The sequence below is a fragment of the Ambystoma mexicanum genome, chromosome 10 (assembly GCF_040938575.1).
Source record: "Ambystoma mexicanum isolate Mex_15411 chromosome 10, UKY_AmexF1_1, whole genome shotgun sequence".
NCBI lineage: Eukaryota > Metazoa > Chordata > Amphibia > Caudata > Ambystomatidae > Ambystoma > Ambystoma mexicanum.
The window spans coordinates 404362032-404377753 of NC_090932.1; the positions used below are offsets into that span (position 1 = coordinate 404362032).

Here is a 15722-nt window from a genome sequence, read left to right on the forward strand (position 1 = left end):
AGGCCGACTGACATTCTGAGTGAGATTCTGGCCGTTGTGACCTCCACACACACACGAAATAATTAATATGCCTGCAGGCCACTTGTCGGGGTCGCGAACTGAGACCTTGTCCTATCCCTGACATATGTGTAAATGAACAACTGTATCAGCGGAACTGATCAAAATGCATACATTATGGGATTGACCTGGCAAGGAACCCTAGGCCTGGTCCCAAGAATGGTTAACCTGCGAGGGGGGTTGGCCAAGGGCTGAATAAAGGATATAAAAGCTCAAGTATTCCAATGTACGGTCTCTCTACTAATGCATCGAACCCTCGTTGAAGTTCGTTACGTTACTCTGAGAGCCCAATAGCTATCCGTTTGTCAATTGACTTTGGTAACTGTTGTAGCTTTTAAATAAAGCACTTTGTATGTCCTTTGTAAGCTGTGTTCGTGTGTTTCCTTTGGGCTTCCCAGCCTCATATCAATTTTTATGTTTTCACATTCCCTATTCCCATTTTTGCCCCATAGGGCTCAATGGGAATGTGGAAGGAGCTAATTACGGTAGCGCAAATTGCGGTACCGTAATTAGCACCAAGGTCCCTTTGTGGGTCCCAACTTTAACGGCTGGCCTACACCAGCCGTTAAGGTCGGGTCTCGCAAAGGGACCTCGTAGTAAGGCGGTAAGGGTTTACCGGTACCGGTGCCCTTACCGGTACCGGTAAACCCTTACCGCCTACCGTCTTTGTAACAACATCTCGGAATTCTAAACAATGGACAATTCACTCTCAGTCTTTCTCTCTCCCTCTCTCTCTCTCTCTCGCTCTCTCATTTTCTTTCTTTTTCTATTTCTCTCTCAGCCCCTTTCTCTATCTCGCTTTCTGACTCACATGCTGTCTCTCTCTCTCTCTCTCTCTCTCTCTTTCTCTCTCTTTCTATCTCTCTCGCATATATAGTTAACAAGTCCATATTTCTTATCTAATTTAGGACACAACGTTTTACTTTTTAAAAATGTTTCCCTCACAACTCCTGCTTCTCCATATTTGTATCACTTCCTCTCACTCTGTGTAACACTGAAAGTTCCATATTGCAATCTGCTTACAAGTGTCAGCCTTTGTAAGTTTAGCAATCACTATACGACACATTAAGGTATAGTAATCCTTCTTCTTCATACATGAGTGTGGAGATTGTATAAACACCAAGGTCAATTGGTCAGGTAAAAAGCTGGAGGAATGCCACAAGCTCTTTCCCAGTCTGCAATAGAAACACAAGGAATTAGTAATAGTTCTCATTCAACAATGTCCTAACCTCCCCTACCATCCCCTTTTCCACAATGAGGCCAACACATGTCTGGGGTTGCTTGCAGTCTCGAGCAGTTTGGGCTGGACTGCCCCTTTGGAAGTAGGACCACGCCTGATTTACATATGGTCTTTCCCTTTCTGTAATGGCTTGGCAGTCGAAGAACAATGCTGTGCAGGTTTGGCCAGAGAAATTGCCGGAGGTTTTAGATCAATTCTAAACCTTCATGTCATCACCTCTTGGTTTTGCTTTGTCACCCCGAGTGACACGGGTATGCTCAGCGGTGGGTCCTGTGCCTGCTGGACCTAGAGACCCAAGCAACTCCTCGTTGATGACAGCCAATGAACACAACACATGTCTGGGGATGCTTGCTGTTTCATACAGAAGGGATGTGAATTAGAAGTTCTGGCTGGACAGCCGCTTTGGGTTTTGGACCAAGCCTGATTTTCATATGGTCTTTCCACTTTCTGTAAAGACTTGGCAGGTGAAGAACAATGTTTTGTAGGGTTGCCCAGGGTAATTGACAGAGGTTTAAGATTAATTCTAATCCTTCAATAACATCACCTCTTTGTTTTGGACTACATTACTCAGAACCAGTGGACCCTGTTGTACCTTGAATTGCTAAGGCAACAGTCCATGGAGCAGGATCATTGACACAGTAAGCAATGACTTTATAGCAAATAATGTATTTAGGGCAAAATTATCTGAGGAGACAGATCTTTGATATTATATGATAGGTTATTTATAATGCTCTTAATACCCAGAGGTTTCTAAGAGCAGGCCCGGGGATCGAACCTGTTGGGTCCGTGTCGTCTTGCTTCCAAGGCAAGCAGGTTGCCCCTGAGCTATCTTACCGATACAATGGGCTACCTTTCATGTTACTTGCCTACAAATGACCACTAGCAAGAAGCTTTTAGAGACAATCATGACACTCCATTAGCTTCTCATCCTGAATGCAGTAAGACCCTGGGGTGATTGAATGCCTGCTGGAAAAGCATGAGAAACTATGTGGTCAATTATGTAGCGAGTTGCGCTGAGTCTACCAGAGATAAGGGGGACCATGGGAAGCCTGCAGGTGCATTTATTCCTTTGTCTATTCCGCCAAGACCCTAGGATCATGTGTCATTCAATGTAATTGATTTGCCTAAAGATTAGGTTTTTACTGTGATTCTAGTAGTAGTGAATGTACTTACTAAGTGGAGCCATTTCACCAATGTGAACGGTGATACCAGTGTGCAGATGCTGGCTCATTGCAAGTGGCAGAGTTGTATGGAATGCCATCTACAATAGTTTTAGACCAGATATCACAGTTCATCTCTTCCATTTTTGTTTGCAGCACGGTAAGGAAGGATTGTTAAACTGAGGAAGTCAACCAAGAGCTGGATAAACAAATCAGGCATTTCTTTTAGCATGGGCAGGGATAAGTAGATTTCTTGTGGATAGCGAGGTTTGTCTACAATAACTCCTCAAAGGATTCAACACATACGCCTCACTTATTTTGTAATTCATGTTTTCATCCCTGCTTTCTTTGCTGGCTAAGGCCTGATGAGTCTACCTGTCTGGGGCTAAGGCTTGGCTTTTCCAGATGAAGGAAGGGTGTCACTATGCAATTACTGCTCTCAAGAAAGTAAGGAGGTTTACAAGGAACAAACATCTAAAAAGACATCCTGCTTCACAGTTCATATGGGGGTGGTGTAGCCTGGTTACCTACTAAAAATATGAATCTTAGGGTGAGTAGCAAGTTTTCTCATGGTTCTTTGGCCCATTTTGCATGGAAGAGTTGGGAAATCCAGTGGCTATTCAGCTATCTCTTCCACGTGTTACTCCAGTTTTTCCATGGTAAGCAAGTAAAACAAATTCACCCAGGTGTCAGGTTCTCAGTGGCACCTCCACCATTCGAAGGGATTTCTTATGAGCATGAGGTTCAAGCAAGTATGACTCCTAGAGAGTTGGTGAGCAGGTTCACTTCCTAGTCGATTGGAATGGCTATGGCCATGAAGAGACATCTTTGGAAAAGCTTTAGGAAGTTGTTACTCCGACACTCTTCGAGAAATGTCACACCTGTGGAATAAAGGTGCTGATTCAGTGCCAGACAAAGGGGTGCACCTACCAATGTAAGGGTGATGGGCCAGGAACCCTCAAGAGAGGGAGCAAGGCGGTCGCTGGAATCTGTAGCCATCCCCAGGGACCCAGCATGGAGGAGAATGAGCCGTCCAACTAATGTATGCTTAGCTGTAGTGGCAGGACAATATCTAACCAGTCAGCTTGGTGAGAACAGAAAAGACGTGAAGTTTGACGTGCAACTGTTTCTAACTGTACACACATTGTATTAGCTGTATAAAAGAGAGAGCTAATGACATCTAACTAATCCGACCTGCTTGACCTGACTGTCCCTACTAGCGATCCACCTGCATGCCCCAGCTCTGATACCACGTTCTGTATTTTACACCATTGTATATTACTGTACTTATTCCACTGTATATCACCTCCACATTGTTAAATATTCCTGTACCCTTATCACCTCTTGTCTGGACCTAGCTTCAGCCCTGCTCATTCTTGCTTATTGTATACTGCATTATGACCATGCACATGTACCTGTATATATTTTATTTATTGCAGAATGTACTATGATTATGTAGATGTACCTGTAACAAAGTTGAGCATATTCTTGTCTTGTGCGCCCTGATGCTCCAGGGCTTGGCGCGCCCTACAAATAATAAACTAAACTAAACTAAACTAAACTAAAAGTATCATCTGTTGTGAGCCAATTTGTCAGCTCTCATCAACCAGTTCTGTTCCACTGTGCTGTCTGATTTGTGCTTGCCCAGCTGTAATAAACAGCATTACGTCTTGCCTGGTGTATGCTCCTTCTTGGACTACTAATTACAACTTATTGATTGTGAGCTCTAGTGGACCCCTAATACATTTTTGGAGGCCCCAGTGACATCCCCTGTTCTCTGGGTTAACTGAGGTTATTCTGGACGCCCTCCCTGGGGCTGTGGGTCCAGCGACCGAAGACCTGTTCTACGCACAACACTGAGGAGGCACTGCAGATGTTGAGTTCACAAACGTCTGCCTGGTCCCAAGTGCTGCCCGTGCTCAGGGGGAGAAGTAAACCTGCACGGGAGGCTCGGTGCATTGAGGACTCAAGGATCTCTAGGACACCTGATTGTAACCATGCAAAAAAGCGCTGTCTCATGGTTCCTTGCCCACAGCAGAAGGAGGGACTGCATTTAATGGTGTTTAGGATGCATCCTCAAGGTGGGAGGATGATCGGTCGAAGTAGTAGATTTTAGTACACGCCAGCCCATAGGGAGTGGGTTTGTGTGTGGGCACCATTGGGTTACAGCAGGAAAGGTGCTTAGTGAGAGGCGGACCCTGGTAGATGGGAGTTGCGTGTAGCACCATCAATTGTACAGTTGTGACATTTAGGGGAGACAGGTGTCACTTTATTGTGTAGTTGTTGAAGTGGTGTTTTGAAGGAAGTATGCGCACGTGGTAGTAAGTGCTGTTTGTACTGCATTTGTGTTGTTGGCCCAGGTGGAAGGGTCATCATCGACAGGTACCTTGTGTATAATAGCGCTCTTGACAATCTAGCGGTGGCCGTGAGCGAGAGGATTGGAGGTGGCTCAGCACCTACTTTTACCAATATAGAGGAAGGTGAGCCCATTGAGAGGGCTGTGGCTTTACTAACCCGGAGCGAGTTGACGGGTCTGAGGAAAAGTTCAGTGTGTCAGATGAGAGTACGTGGGTGGGCCTGTGAAGAAGGCCAGAGCAAAGGGAGAAATAAGGGGAGATCTGTGACACAGAGAGTGTGGCCATTGGGAGAAGGATATAAAAGGGAAAAGATAAGTGGGAGGGAGTTTCCCTTAGGGTAGAGAAGAGGGGCAGCCAAAAGACGGGAGGTAATGGCCTATCGAGATAGCCCCCTTGACCATATGTATGATAAATGATCGTGATAAGATAATAAAGTATGACTTTCAGTGGGTTCAGGGTTTGAAAATAAAATCCTAGATAATATGTTCTCATATTTATTAACAAGGTATAATGACTCAAAGTTAAAGAGTAGGCAGAATATATTATGGCTTTGGAAACTGTATGAGGAAAAGAAGGGAGGTAGAGGGGACAGAGGAGGGGGACAGACCAAGCTCTCCACCCCCAACCTATGGTGTCTATCCGACATTATGGCCCTTTGCGGGTATACAAACCTGCAGCGGGAAAGCATAGAGGTGTAAGGAGGGATGACAGGCAAAACGAAGGATAGAGACACATGGCAGGATGAGGCATAGAAAAGGGGTGAGAGGAAATATTTATCAGACATTGAGAAGAACACACAGTGGATGGATTATTTAATGGAGCAGAGAGGGTGTCGAACAGGAGGTATAGAGGAAGACTAGAGAGAGAGAGGGGACAAGGGGGACGAAAAGTAATGGTTGTCAGGAAGAAAAGAATTCAGACTGGACAATGAGGAACAAGAACAGGGAGAGGAAGAGGCTGAAGGAGGGGACCAGGATAGGATTAGGAAGAAGTAGGAGAAGATTTTAGTGACAGAAAGGGTGAAAAAGGGACCACCCGACAAGGAGAGGAGATGGGGGAAAAGCAAATGAGATGAAAGGGATGCGAGAAACCCGGGACTGGTCAACCTCCCTTCGTAGTCGGAAGCGGAAGGTAAAAATAACACTGGGTCATGCCAGAGATCGTCTGGGGATTCGTCCGCCTGCCAAGTTCCCAACTGCCCTTTCCACCAGAATAAACAGAGGACTCAGCCAATGGCAAGTTAGAACTGTGGTTTATTACAAAAAACCATCAGGTATGATACAAGACAATCAAGATTCTCCAGTACGTTTCAACTTTACAATGCATGGGCCCAGGTTTTTATATTACATGTCGGCATCACCTGGGCCCTCCCCTTAAAACCTATTCCCACTACTGATTAGGTGCTAAGAGTGGTAACGCATATAGCTATAACCTATACAGTTTTTGCTACTGGTCCACATATGTCAGGTGTCTGATGTGCCCCGTCCCCGGGAAACTATCTATTACATTGTTGCAGAGTAATGTACTTACCATTGGCCCTTGCCCCTTGCCATTCACCCCCAAAATGTCTGTCTCGTGATTGGCTAGAGCTGGTCTCCCCAGGCCTGGGATCCAACTCGGTCATCAGCCCTCTTTGTACCTCTTCAAGGTGATGTGAAACGACTATGTGCCTGAATTGTATCTGGTAGTATACCACCTTTGCCTATGAGAGTGCGTTTCCACGTTGCAACACTTGTTTCACCTCTCGTCTGGGTTGCGGAGAACGGCCCATCTTCCCATCATGGGTGAGTGCCCACTGCCTAGTTTGTCTGCATCACGTGGCTTTGGACCACAAAATTGAGCTCTTGGGTCTGCATTTATGAGGATTTATTCCATTTTCTTGCAGATGGTCCCTTTGTCATCTGGAGTTTGGAATGTGCCTGTTTATCTCTGAACTTGGCTGTGAGCTCAGTCTGCACTTCGTGCAGCCTGAGCCAGCTGCTCTTGTCTCATGTTCTGTGGCTTGAGGCCTTCTGTAATCTGCTTTAGACTTATAATCTGACTTCTACATGCTCTTACTGTGCAATGTTTCCTATAGATTAGTCACAGGTTGTCTGACCAAGCTCCATATATACTCCTGTAGTCCATTGGGGTTAATTGCTATAAGCATCTGCAAGCGTGCTCAGGATCTCTTGTTTCCTTCAATTTCTAAGTTACTGCATTTAGCTAATGAGAAAAATAATAAAAGCTTTGACAGTATGTATATGTATTTGTATTTGTTTTATTTGTATAGCGCAAACCAGGCCTGGAGGCTACCGGGCGCATATCTTAGCAACAATGGTTACGTAGTATTCCGACATATCAGGTAACAGTTAAATTGACATAGTAATCAGAAGCATTGGTAGATTGTACATATATACATAGGTAATCAGGTAATCACATTGCAGCTTGGACCTCAGATGTGACTAGCCAATGTTTGGCTTTGTGTTTGAAGAGATTCAGAGAAGGAAGGTTTCTGATAGTAAGGGGGACAGAGTTCCACAATTTGGCTGCCAGAACTTGGAAGCTGGATCCACCGGCTGTTTGGAGCTTGTATCTAGGGATCCTTAGGTTCTGGTTGATGGTAGATCTTAGAGATCGAGATGGTGTATACTGCGTGAACCGTGAGGAGAGGTAGATGGGGGCCAACTTATTCATGCATTTGTAGGTCAGGGCAAGAGATTTTAGGGAGATCCTTTGGGTGACTGATAGCCAATGAAGGTTCTTCCTGGTTTCCGAGATGTGGGCCGATCTAGGGATATTCAGGGCTGCTCTAATGGCGTTGTTTTGTAAGACCTGCAATTTGTCTAAATTGCCTTGATTGGTGCCTTGGTACAGTGCATTGCAGTAGTCCAATTTGGACATGACCAGAGTTCTAGCAAGGATTGTGCAGTTATGAGTGGACAGAAAAGGGCGGCATGCTGTGATCAACTTGCAGGTGTAAGCAGCGGCGGCTGCAACTGCATTCGTTTGTCTGTGGAGGGAGAGCGTGGAATCGAGGTAGATTCCGAGCGTTTTGGTATCTTTGGAGACTTTTATGGAATTTCCGTCGATATTAAAGGAGCTGAACAGTGGGTCCAGCTTGTTCAGTCTTTGCTGTGTGCCAAGGATGAGGAGCTCTGTCTTGTCGGCATTGAGACAGAGCTCATGTTGTGCCATCCAAGTTTGGATAACGAGATATATGTCATTTAATGATTTAGAGTCAACCGTGTAATCACCCGTGATGGGGATGAGTATCTGGGTGTCATCGGCATAGTTAGTGTAGGTGACACCCAGATAGTCAAGCACATCAAACAGGGGTTTAGTGAAGACATTGTAAAGGGTAGGGGATACACACGATCCTTGGGGGACTCCGCAAGGGACTGGTGAAGGGTTGGCAGCGGCGGTAGGGGAGAATACCCTCATCTGTCTGTTATCCAGGAAGGATTGAATCCAGTTGGTGGCCTCGTCGGAGAAGTGGGCAGCCGTTTTCAGGTGGTGACAGAGGATTTGGTGGTTAACCAAATCGAAGGCTGCAGGTAAGTCTAATAGTAATAGCAGGGATAGTTTTCCTTTGTCTTTAAAGTCCTCAATTTGGGTTTTGAGATCTAGGAGGGCTGTCTCCGTACCGTGCTTAGGTCTGAAGCCGGATTGTCTCGTGCCTAGTAGATTGTTGATTTTCAGGTGGTTCTGTATCTGAAGATACACTGCTCTATCTAAGATTTTTAACAGAAATGGGACCGTCGTGATGGGCCTGTAGTTGGTTGGGACCTCTGGATCTAAGGTGTTTTTTTTTAGGAGGGGGATGACCCATGCATCCTTTAAGTTGTTGGGGACCACTCCAGATTGAAAGGAGGCATTGATAAACGTGATGATACAAGGTGCGAGGTCATGAGCTGATTCCTTAATGATCTGGGCTGGATGTATCTGTCCTCTACCTAAATAACTGTGTACTTCGTGTATGCGAGTGTCTGTTTGTGTAATGCTATGCAGGGCTGCAAGTAATCTTCATGACTAACGCTGCTACATCATGGTGTCACTAATGACATCAGCACAGTGGTTTCTTAAGAAATTCTATTATGGTGTTCAGGTCCACGATCTCTGTCGGATTCTCTGGATCTTGAAGGATATGCACTGGATACGGTTGAGATGGTTTTCTGAGGGGATATCAGGCAGGGGTGCATTTGGGGTTTGTCTGAAATATGATGAGTGACTTTGAGTGTATTTGACTCTTCCTCCTGTCATGTTCATGGGGGTGAAGAGGGGCATTTCTGGGACCCCCTCTTCAGTCCTCCCTCTAGTCAACCTATTGAGCACTCCTCCGTACTTCATTACCTTCATGCTTGGTAGCCATATGTGGGTCAGTCCTCCGAGGTGCCCATAGTAGTTTGCATGATCGCCAAAATTCCAGTTCATATAACTGCATTCTCTTTCTGGGTTGCACCATACCCATTTTATTCCAAACATCCTATTGTCGAACTGATTATCGAACATCATCATCTCATTTGGGAACAGTGGACATTCCCTTATTGTTGCTGTCAGTTTATCTCTTTCTTCCACTATCTTGTCCTTTTCTCCTCCTATATTCACATCCATCATCACCTTCGTTCCTATTGATTTCTCTGCGGCATTGAGTAATGCAGATCATTTTCACACACAGTCCCACTAGTACCAATATCAGTGCCCCTAGTAATACTTTCAGTCCACCTTCCAGCCATGAAGGCATCCATGACCAGAGGTAAGCTATCCAGCTTTGGTCTTTTCCGTTCCCTTTGGCTTCTCCCTCCATTTTGGCATGCATCTCAGACAGTCGCATCACTGTTTCCACCAGTGTGCCATTCTCTCCATCATTGGCAGGTATGAACGTGCAATAGGCACTCACAATCTTTGCGCAAACTCCTCCTTCCATTGCTGTGAGGAGAGCTAGAACGTATCTGTTCTGAAGTGTCATCAATCTTACTGCTCGTAGCTCTTATTTTATTGCGTTAAAGCCATTTACTGTAGAGTTTGTCAGCATCAGCTCCCACCTGGTTATTTGAAACCATTTCGCGTATGTAAATGTTTCAACTGCTGGAACCACTGACACGAAGAACATTTTGTCCTGCTGAATAACCCATTTTCAGGTGGTACATCATCTATGGATGAGAAATATTTTTCTCTTTTCACCTACTCACTTCCAAAGACTGTTTCTTCCTTCTCTTTTCTTCTACTCCCACAGACCTTTTCTTTCTCATGTTATTTCCCATCTTCAGGAAGTCATCTATCTTTATGTCCTTCTGGGGCACTACCAGTGATGGCCTATTGATGTGTACCAACAAGCAAACTGTTCCCCAATTGGGTGGCAGCTCCTCGTATGCCTTGGACCCACACAACCAATAATGATCCATCAGGACTGCGGTGCCAACCTCCATTGCTGGATGCTTTTCTGTGTACCAACATCCTGTGTTATCTCCAACTCTCACTGCTCGTTCATTCTTGTAGCACAATGCTGGTTTCTTCAGAGGTATTATAAGCATCGATCCAGCTTCATTGTTTACCCAGGTGAGCAGTATGGCACTTGCATCCCATTCCTTCAGGCATTTGTCATTTTCTCCTTGTACTGTATTCACTGGTGATTGTACTAGGGTGTGTGCTTTGCTTACTACTACTCCATCTTTCCATCGCTCCTTTGGGTATACTTGGCCATACACGAGTATCTGTGATCTTTCCCAACATCCTAGTTCTCCTCCTATTTATTTCACCCACCTCTTCAGGCACGGCAGCTTATACAGCGTTATCGTTTTCGTGTCGCCTTTCTTCGTCCCATCAGTTATATTTTGTATAGCTTCGTCTATTTGCCAATAATTGTTCATCATGTCAAGAGTCTTTATGTAACTGTCTGCATAGGGGAATGTTGTTTGAGCATCGCTCTTTTCCCTTAGAATCTTCCTCGAGTTGTAACCATGGATAGGTAAATGAGGCATTGGGCTCTTGCTGCTGGTATTTCAGTAGGTATGAACATTCTGGAGGCACTCATGGCATAGGGGATTAGTGAGCAGACGTAAGCGCTCCCCCGCTGGTTTCCTTGCCTACTTTGGTCATGTGTTTATACCAGGTGTTATTAGGCACTCGAGCAGTGTCAGTGAGATATAGATCCACACCCCACAGATCTGTGTCAGCACTGCACTTACCTCTCCTTACTGTGCTAACTGTTTTCCCTTGCCCACCTGACATGGTCATTCCACCTGCTGGGGATGGGGTTATGTTAGTGAGGACACAGCGGTTTCACTAGACAGAAGTGCTATTTGCCAGAAAATTAATGCAAGGGCCCCACTTGGGAATACAAGTCATGACAAGACAAGCATATTTTGAATCATTTCACCCATTTTCCTGTGCTGCTAGATCCTTGTGTAGCTTGAAGATATCAGTTGGCCGCCAAATAATTTTATCCAATTCGTTAAAATCACGAATGGTAGACAAGATCTAGCTCTTATCAACCTATATAGAAACTCAGCTGCCATCTCGGACAATATCTTCTATAAAGATTTATCCAGCTTGCTTGAAATTATAGCCAAAACAGATAACATCATGGCGACCATTGTTGGAGGTGACTTCAATCTTAATTGTATGGAACCAGCCAAAAGAAACAATCTACAAGAAATCATGAGGGAAAAATATTATGCAAGATGGATGCTTGAGAATAGCGAACGGCTCACTGCCAGGAGATATACCGTTGCAGCCTACATGGTAAAGAGGAACTTCCAAAAGTACTATCGATTGCATATTCCTCTCAGAAGACCTGTTTATGAGTGTGTCGAAATTCGAAATTATTAAACAGACTGCAAGTGACCACCACATGTTGGCTTTAACCTGACCTTGGGGCGACAACCTTAACATACAACAACAATAATGGATGACAAAGAAATTAATCATTAACAATGCCAAATCTCGTTTCAGATGGTCCCATGAAAAATGAACTGTGCTGAATGATATATTACAAACTCGTCAACCAGGACCCGACTTTGAGTCTTATGTATGCTCATTGGCGCTGTTCAAAAATCTAAATAGTCTTCATGACATTCGATCAAAGAAACATAGCCATACCTATGACCACCACCTTCAACAAACAAAGACAATTTACAGAAGAGCTTTAAGATCTATTTTTTAAACTTCAATATGATGAAAGATAACAAGCTACAAAGTCCATCAAATGTAGATACAGATACTGGGTACGATCGTATAAGGCTAACATGTTTAAAAAAAGATAGTGAAACCTTCCTGTCCTTAATCTCCAGTAAAAATGTATCACAAATATGGACGTTGCTAAATGAAAGAACATGGCACAATCAAGTGAACACACAGTTGAATGGTGTATCAGAAGTTCAATGGATAGCACATTTCTCTGAATTATACGTAAACTAGAAACTTGATAACTACCAATGCACAATACAATCTGACCCACCGTGGAACTTGGAATGTACAGAGGAAATAATTGAAGATTTAATAATTAAATCCTCCACCTCACGTGCAGCAGGCCCAGATGGCCTCACAAATCATATGATGAAAGAACATCCCAAACAGTGGGCCATCACCCTCAACAATATCTTCAAACATATACTTCAAACACAAAACATCCCAAATTCATGGTGCACATCTCTCATTGTCCCCATTTTCAAGAAAGGCGAGCGAGGAGTGCTGTCAAATTACCGTCCGATAGCACTCCTCGATAGTCCTGGCAAAATCTTCACACGCCTAAATCTGAGAGATTTCAATTTTTGGACAGATGAAGCCAAACAACGCGATCCAAACCAAACAGGATTTGTCGCAGGTATGGGGACCGCGATACATCAACTCACACTGAATGCACTAAAATAACAGGCTCATCACACTAAAGTTCCTATTTACTTTGCTTTCATTGATCTGCAATCCGCTTTCGACTCTGTATCGAGAGTAAAATTAATGGAAAAACTCCTCAAAGAACAATGTGCACCAAGTCTAACCGATATTATTTATAAATTGCACTCCTCCACATCAATGCAGATTAGACTCTCAATGATGGGCCTTTTGTCATCAGTGGTCCAAACTGCAAGGGGGCTGAAGCAAGGTTGCATACTTGCTTCAGCCCTATTTCATTTTTTCATTCACGATGCAAGAGCAACCTTTGTGGGTGTTGATTCGGATTCCCCAAAGATGCATAAAGTGGCGATACAAGCTCTCTGGTATGCAAATGACCTCGTCTTAATATCAAAGACCCCGATTGGGCTTCAAAAATTACTCGTGTCCCTTACTCAATATTTTGACAAAAATGAACTTGTCATTAACTTTAAAAAATCTCAAATTGTTTTGTATGCCCCTAAATGCTGTACAGGAAACAGGATGGAATGGAAATTCAAAAATGCGAAGAAATTGCACCTAATTACACTTATTTAGGTCTTGCTTTTGATGGTTTGCCAACTGTAAATTCACAAATGACTATTATTGTAAACAAAGTGACCCCAGCTATATCTCAGACTAAGCTAATTTTATACAATTTTGGCAAATTTTCCATCAGCCCAGCAATTTTGTTCTGGCACCAGAAAATTATTCCAACGTTGCTGTATGACCTTGAATCAAGTACCATCATTAAAGGCAATGGGCCTCATTACAAGTTTCCCGGTCCAGAATGCGGTGATTCCGCGGTGACGGTAATAAAGTTTCCACGTCCGCAAGGTTGCGGAAAGATCGGCCGATTACGTGCTGTCGGTCGCGCACCCCACACGGACGCGGAAACACTGTCAACGTCGCCACATAAACACCCACGGAAATGGACATAGCGGCGCCACAAGCAGTGTAAAAACCGTGTCCGACGCCGTCGTCACGGACACGGAAGCAGGAATACCATGTCCACGAAAACCGGAAACAGAGAGGCGCCCATCATATAAAGCACAATCCGCTGCCATCCAGAGTCAGCACAAGCTAAATCTACACAGTGAGAAGGCAAAAAGGACCACCAGCATGTCTGCCAGGATTCCTGCACAGAGGCAATGCAAACAGCACTTTAGTGAGGCGGAGCTCACTGTATTGGTTGACCATATAGTGCAGCATGCCGAGATGCTGTTTAGTGCAGACCAACGGCATGAAACACAGCAGCACAGAAAGGAAGTGTGGCGGAAGCTGCACGCAAGTGCACCGCTGTGGGTGTGACTACGAGGAGCGTCAAGGACTGCCACAAGAGGTGGGACGACTTCAGATTGAGGGTGCGGAACCTGATCTCAACACACCGGCAATGCAGCAGTGGGACAGGTGGAGGGCCCCCTTCTCCACTGAGGCTGCAAAAATGGGAGGAGCGCTGCAGCAGTGTCCTCCACCTTGAGGCCATCCATGGGATCGGGGATGCTGAGGCAGGAGCGAGCCCACCTGCAGATGCTGGTAAGTGCACAAATATGAATGCCATATGAGTACATGTTGAGGCCAGGAGTGCCCCAAAGGACCCATTAACACCCCCTCAGCCAGTGCATGAGTGCTCCAAAGGACCCATTAACACCCCCCCAGCCAGTGCATGAGTGCCCCAAAGAACCCATTAACACCCTCCCCCAGCCAGTGCATGAGTGCCCCAAAGGACCCATTAACACCCCCCCCCCCAGCCAGTGCATGAGTGCCCCAAAGGGCCCATTAACACCCCCCAGCCAGTGCATGAGTGCCCCAAACGACCCAATAACACCCCCCCAGCCAGTGCATGAGTGCCCCACAGGACCCATTAACACCCTTCCCCAGCCAGTGCATGAGTGCCCCAAAGGACCCATTAACACCCCCCCAGCCAGTGCATGAGTGCCCCAAAGGACCCATTAACACCCCCCAGCCAGTGCATGAGTGCCCCAAAGGACCCATTAACACCCCCCCAGCCAGTGCATGAGTGCCCCAAAGAACCCATTAACACCCCCCACACCCCCCGGCCAGTGCCTGAGTGCCCCAACGGACACAATCATGATCCAGATGATGATCCACATCACTACAATACATGACCGTCAACAAGAAAATGCGTGTAAATGCAATTGTTCACTGAACAACTTGTCTGATCCATGTGATGCACCCATCAGGCACCACCACACAACTAATTGCATGCCCTCTGTGTTCCCACAGCCATATCAAGTGACAGTGACACCACACAACAGACCAGGCAATCGGCTCCTGCACATGAGCAAGCCAGCGCCCCTGCCCAGGAGGTTGCCGCTAGCAGTTTGGCAACTCTGCCCCCAGTAGCATCTGTTACACCTGTGCCGGCCACCATCTCCACGTTGCCTGCTGCAACACAGGTGGCACGGGTACCCATCATGCCTACATAACCCACCCCAGAAAGTATCTGCACTGCAGAGGAGGCAGTAGGTAGCAACAACAGTGCCCCAGCACTGCAGTCTGATTTAGGGCCACATTGGGAGGTGCCCAACCTGGATGACTTGGCATCGTTCCATGACCTGGAGTTCAGCCCAACATCACTCCGCAGTCCAATGAGGTTGCCTACCCCCTCAATGGCTGAGCTCAATGCCCGCATGCAGCGGATGGAGGAGCAGCAGGCTACCTTCACCCAGCTAGTGGAAAGGCAGCTTGAGGAATCAAGGCTGCAGAGGGAGAGCTACAGCACATCTGTGCATCGGCTCTCAAGGTCAATTGGACTCTTCGCCACCACAATAGTGACCCTGGCACGCCATGTGCGGGAGGGCAATAACAACACTTCCAGTATTGCCGAGTCCATGTTGCTTGCCCACCAGGCATATCTTGGACATTTGCCACCAATGCCAGCAACAGTGCCATCCACTAGTACCACCTCATCCAGCTCCACCTCTGCCAGACCACAGAGGCGCTCAAGTCGCCTAACAGGGCCCTCGGGCAAGTATGCACAAGCACCAAAGCGCACACGCAAATGATAGCATGTGTGTTTGGCACTGCAGGACACAT

General features: G+C 45.9%; 1 protein-coding gene across 1 annotated transcript in view; it reads left to right on the top strand.

Annotated features, from left to right (window-relative positions):
- The window catches only part of LOC138491456 (calcium-activated potassium channel subunit alpha-1-like), a 1832603-nt gene that overhangs the window by 53363 nt on the left and 1763518 nt on the right, over positions 1 to 15722 (top strand). The gene's annotated exons all lie outside the window — the stretch shown is intronic.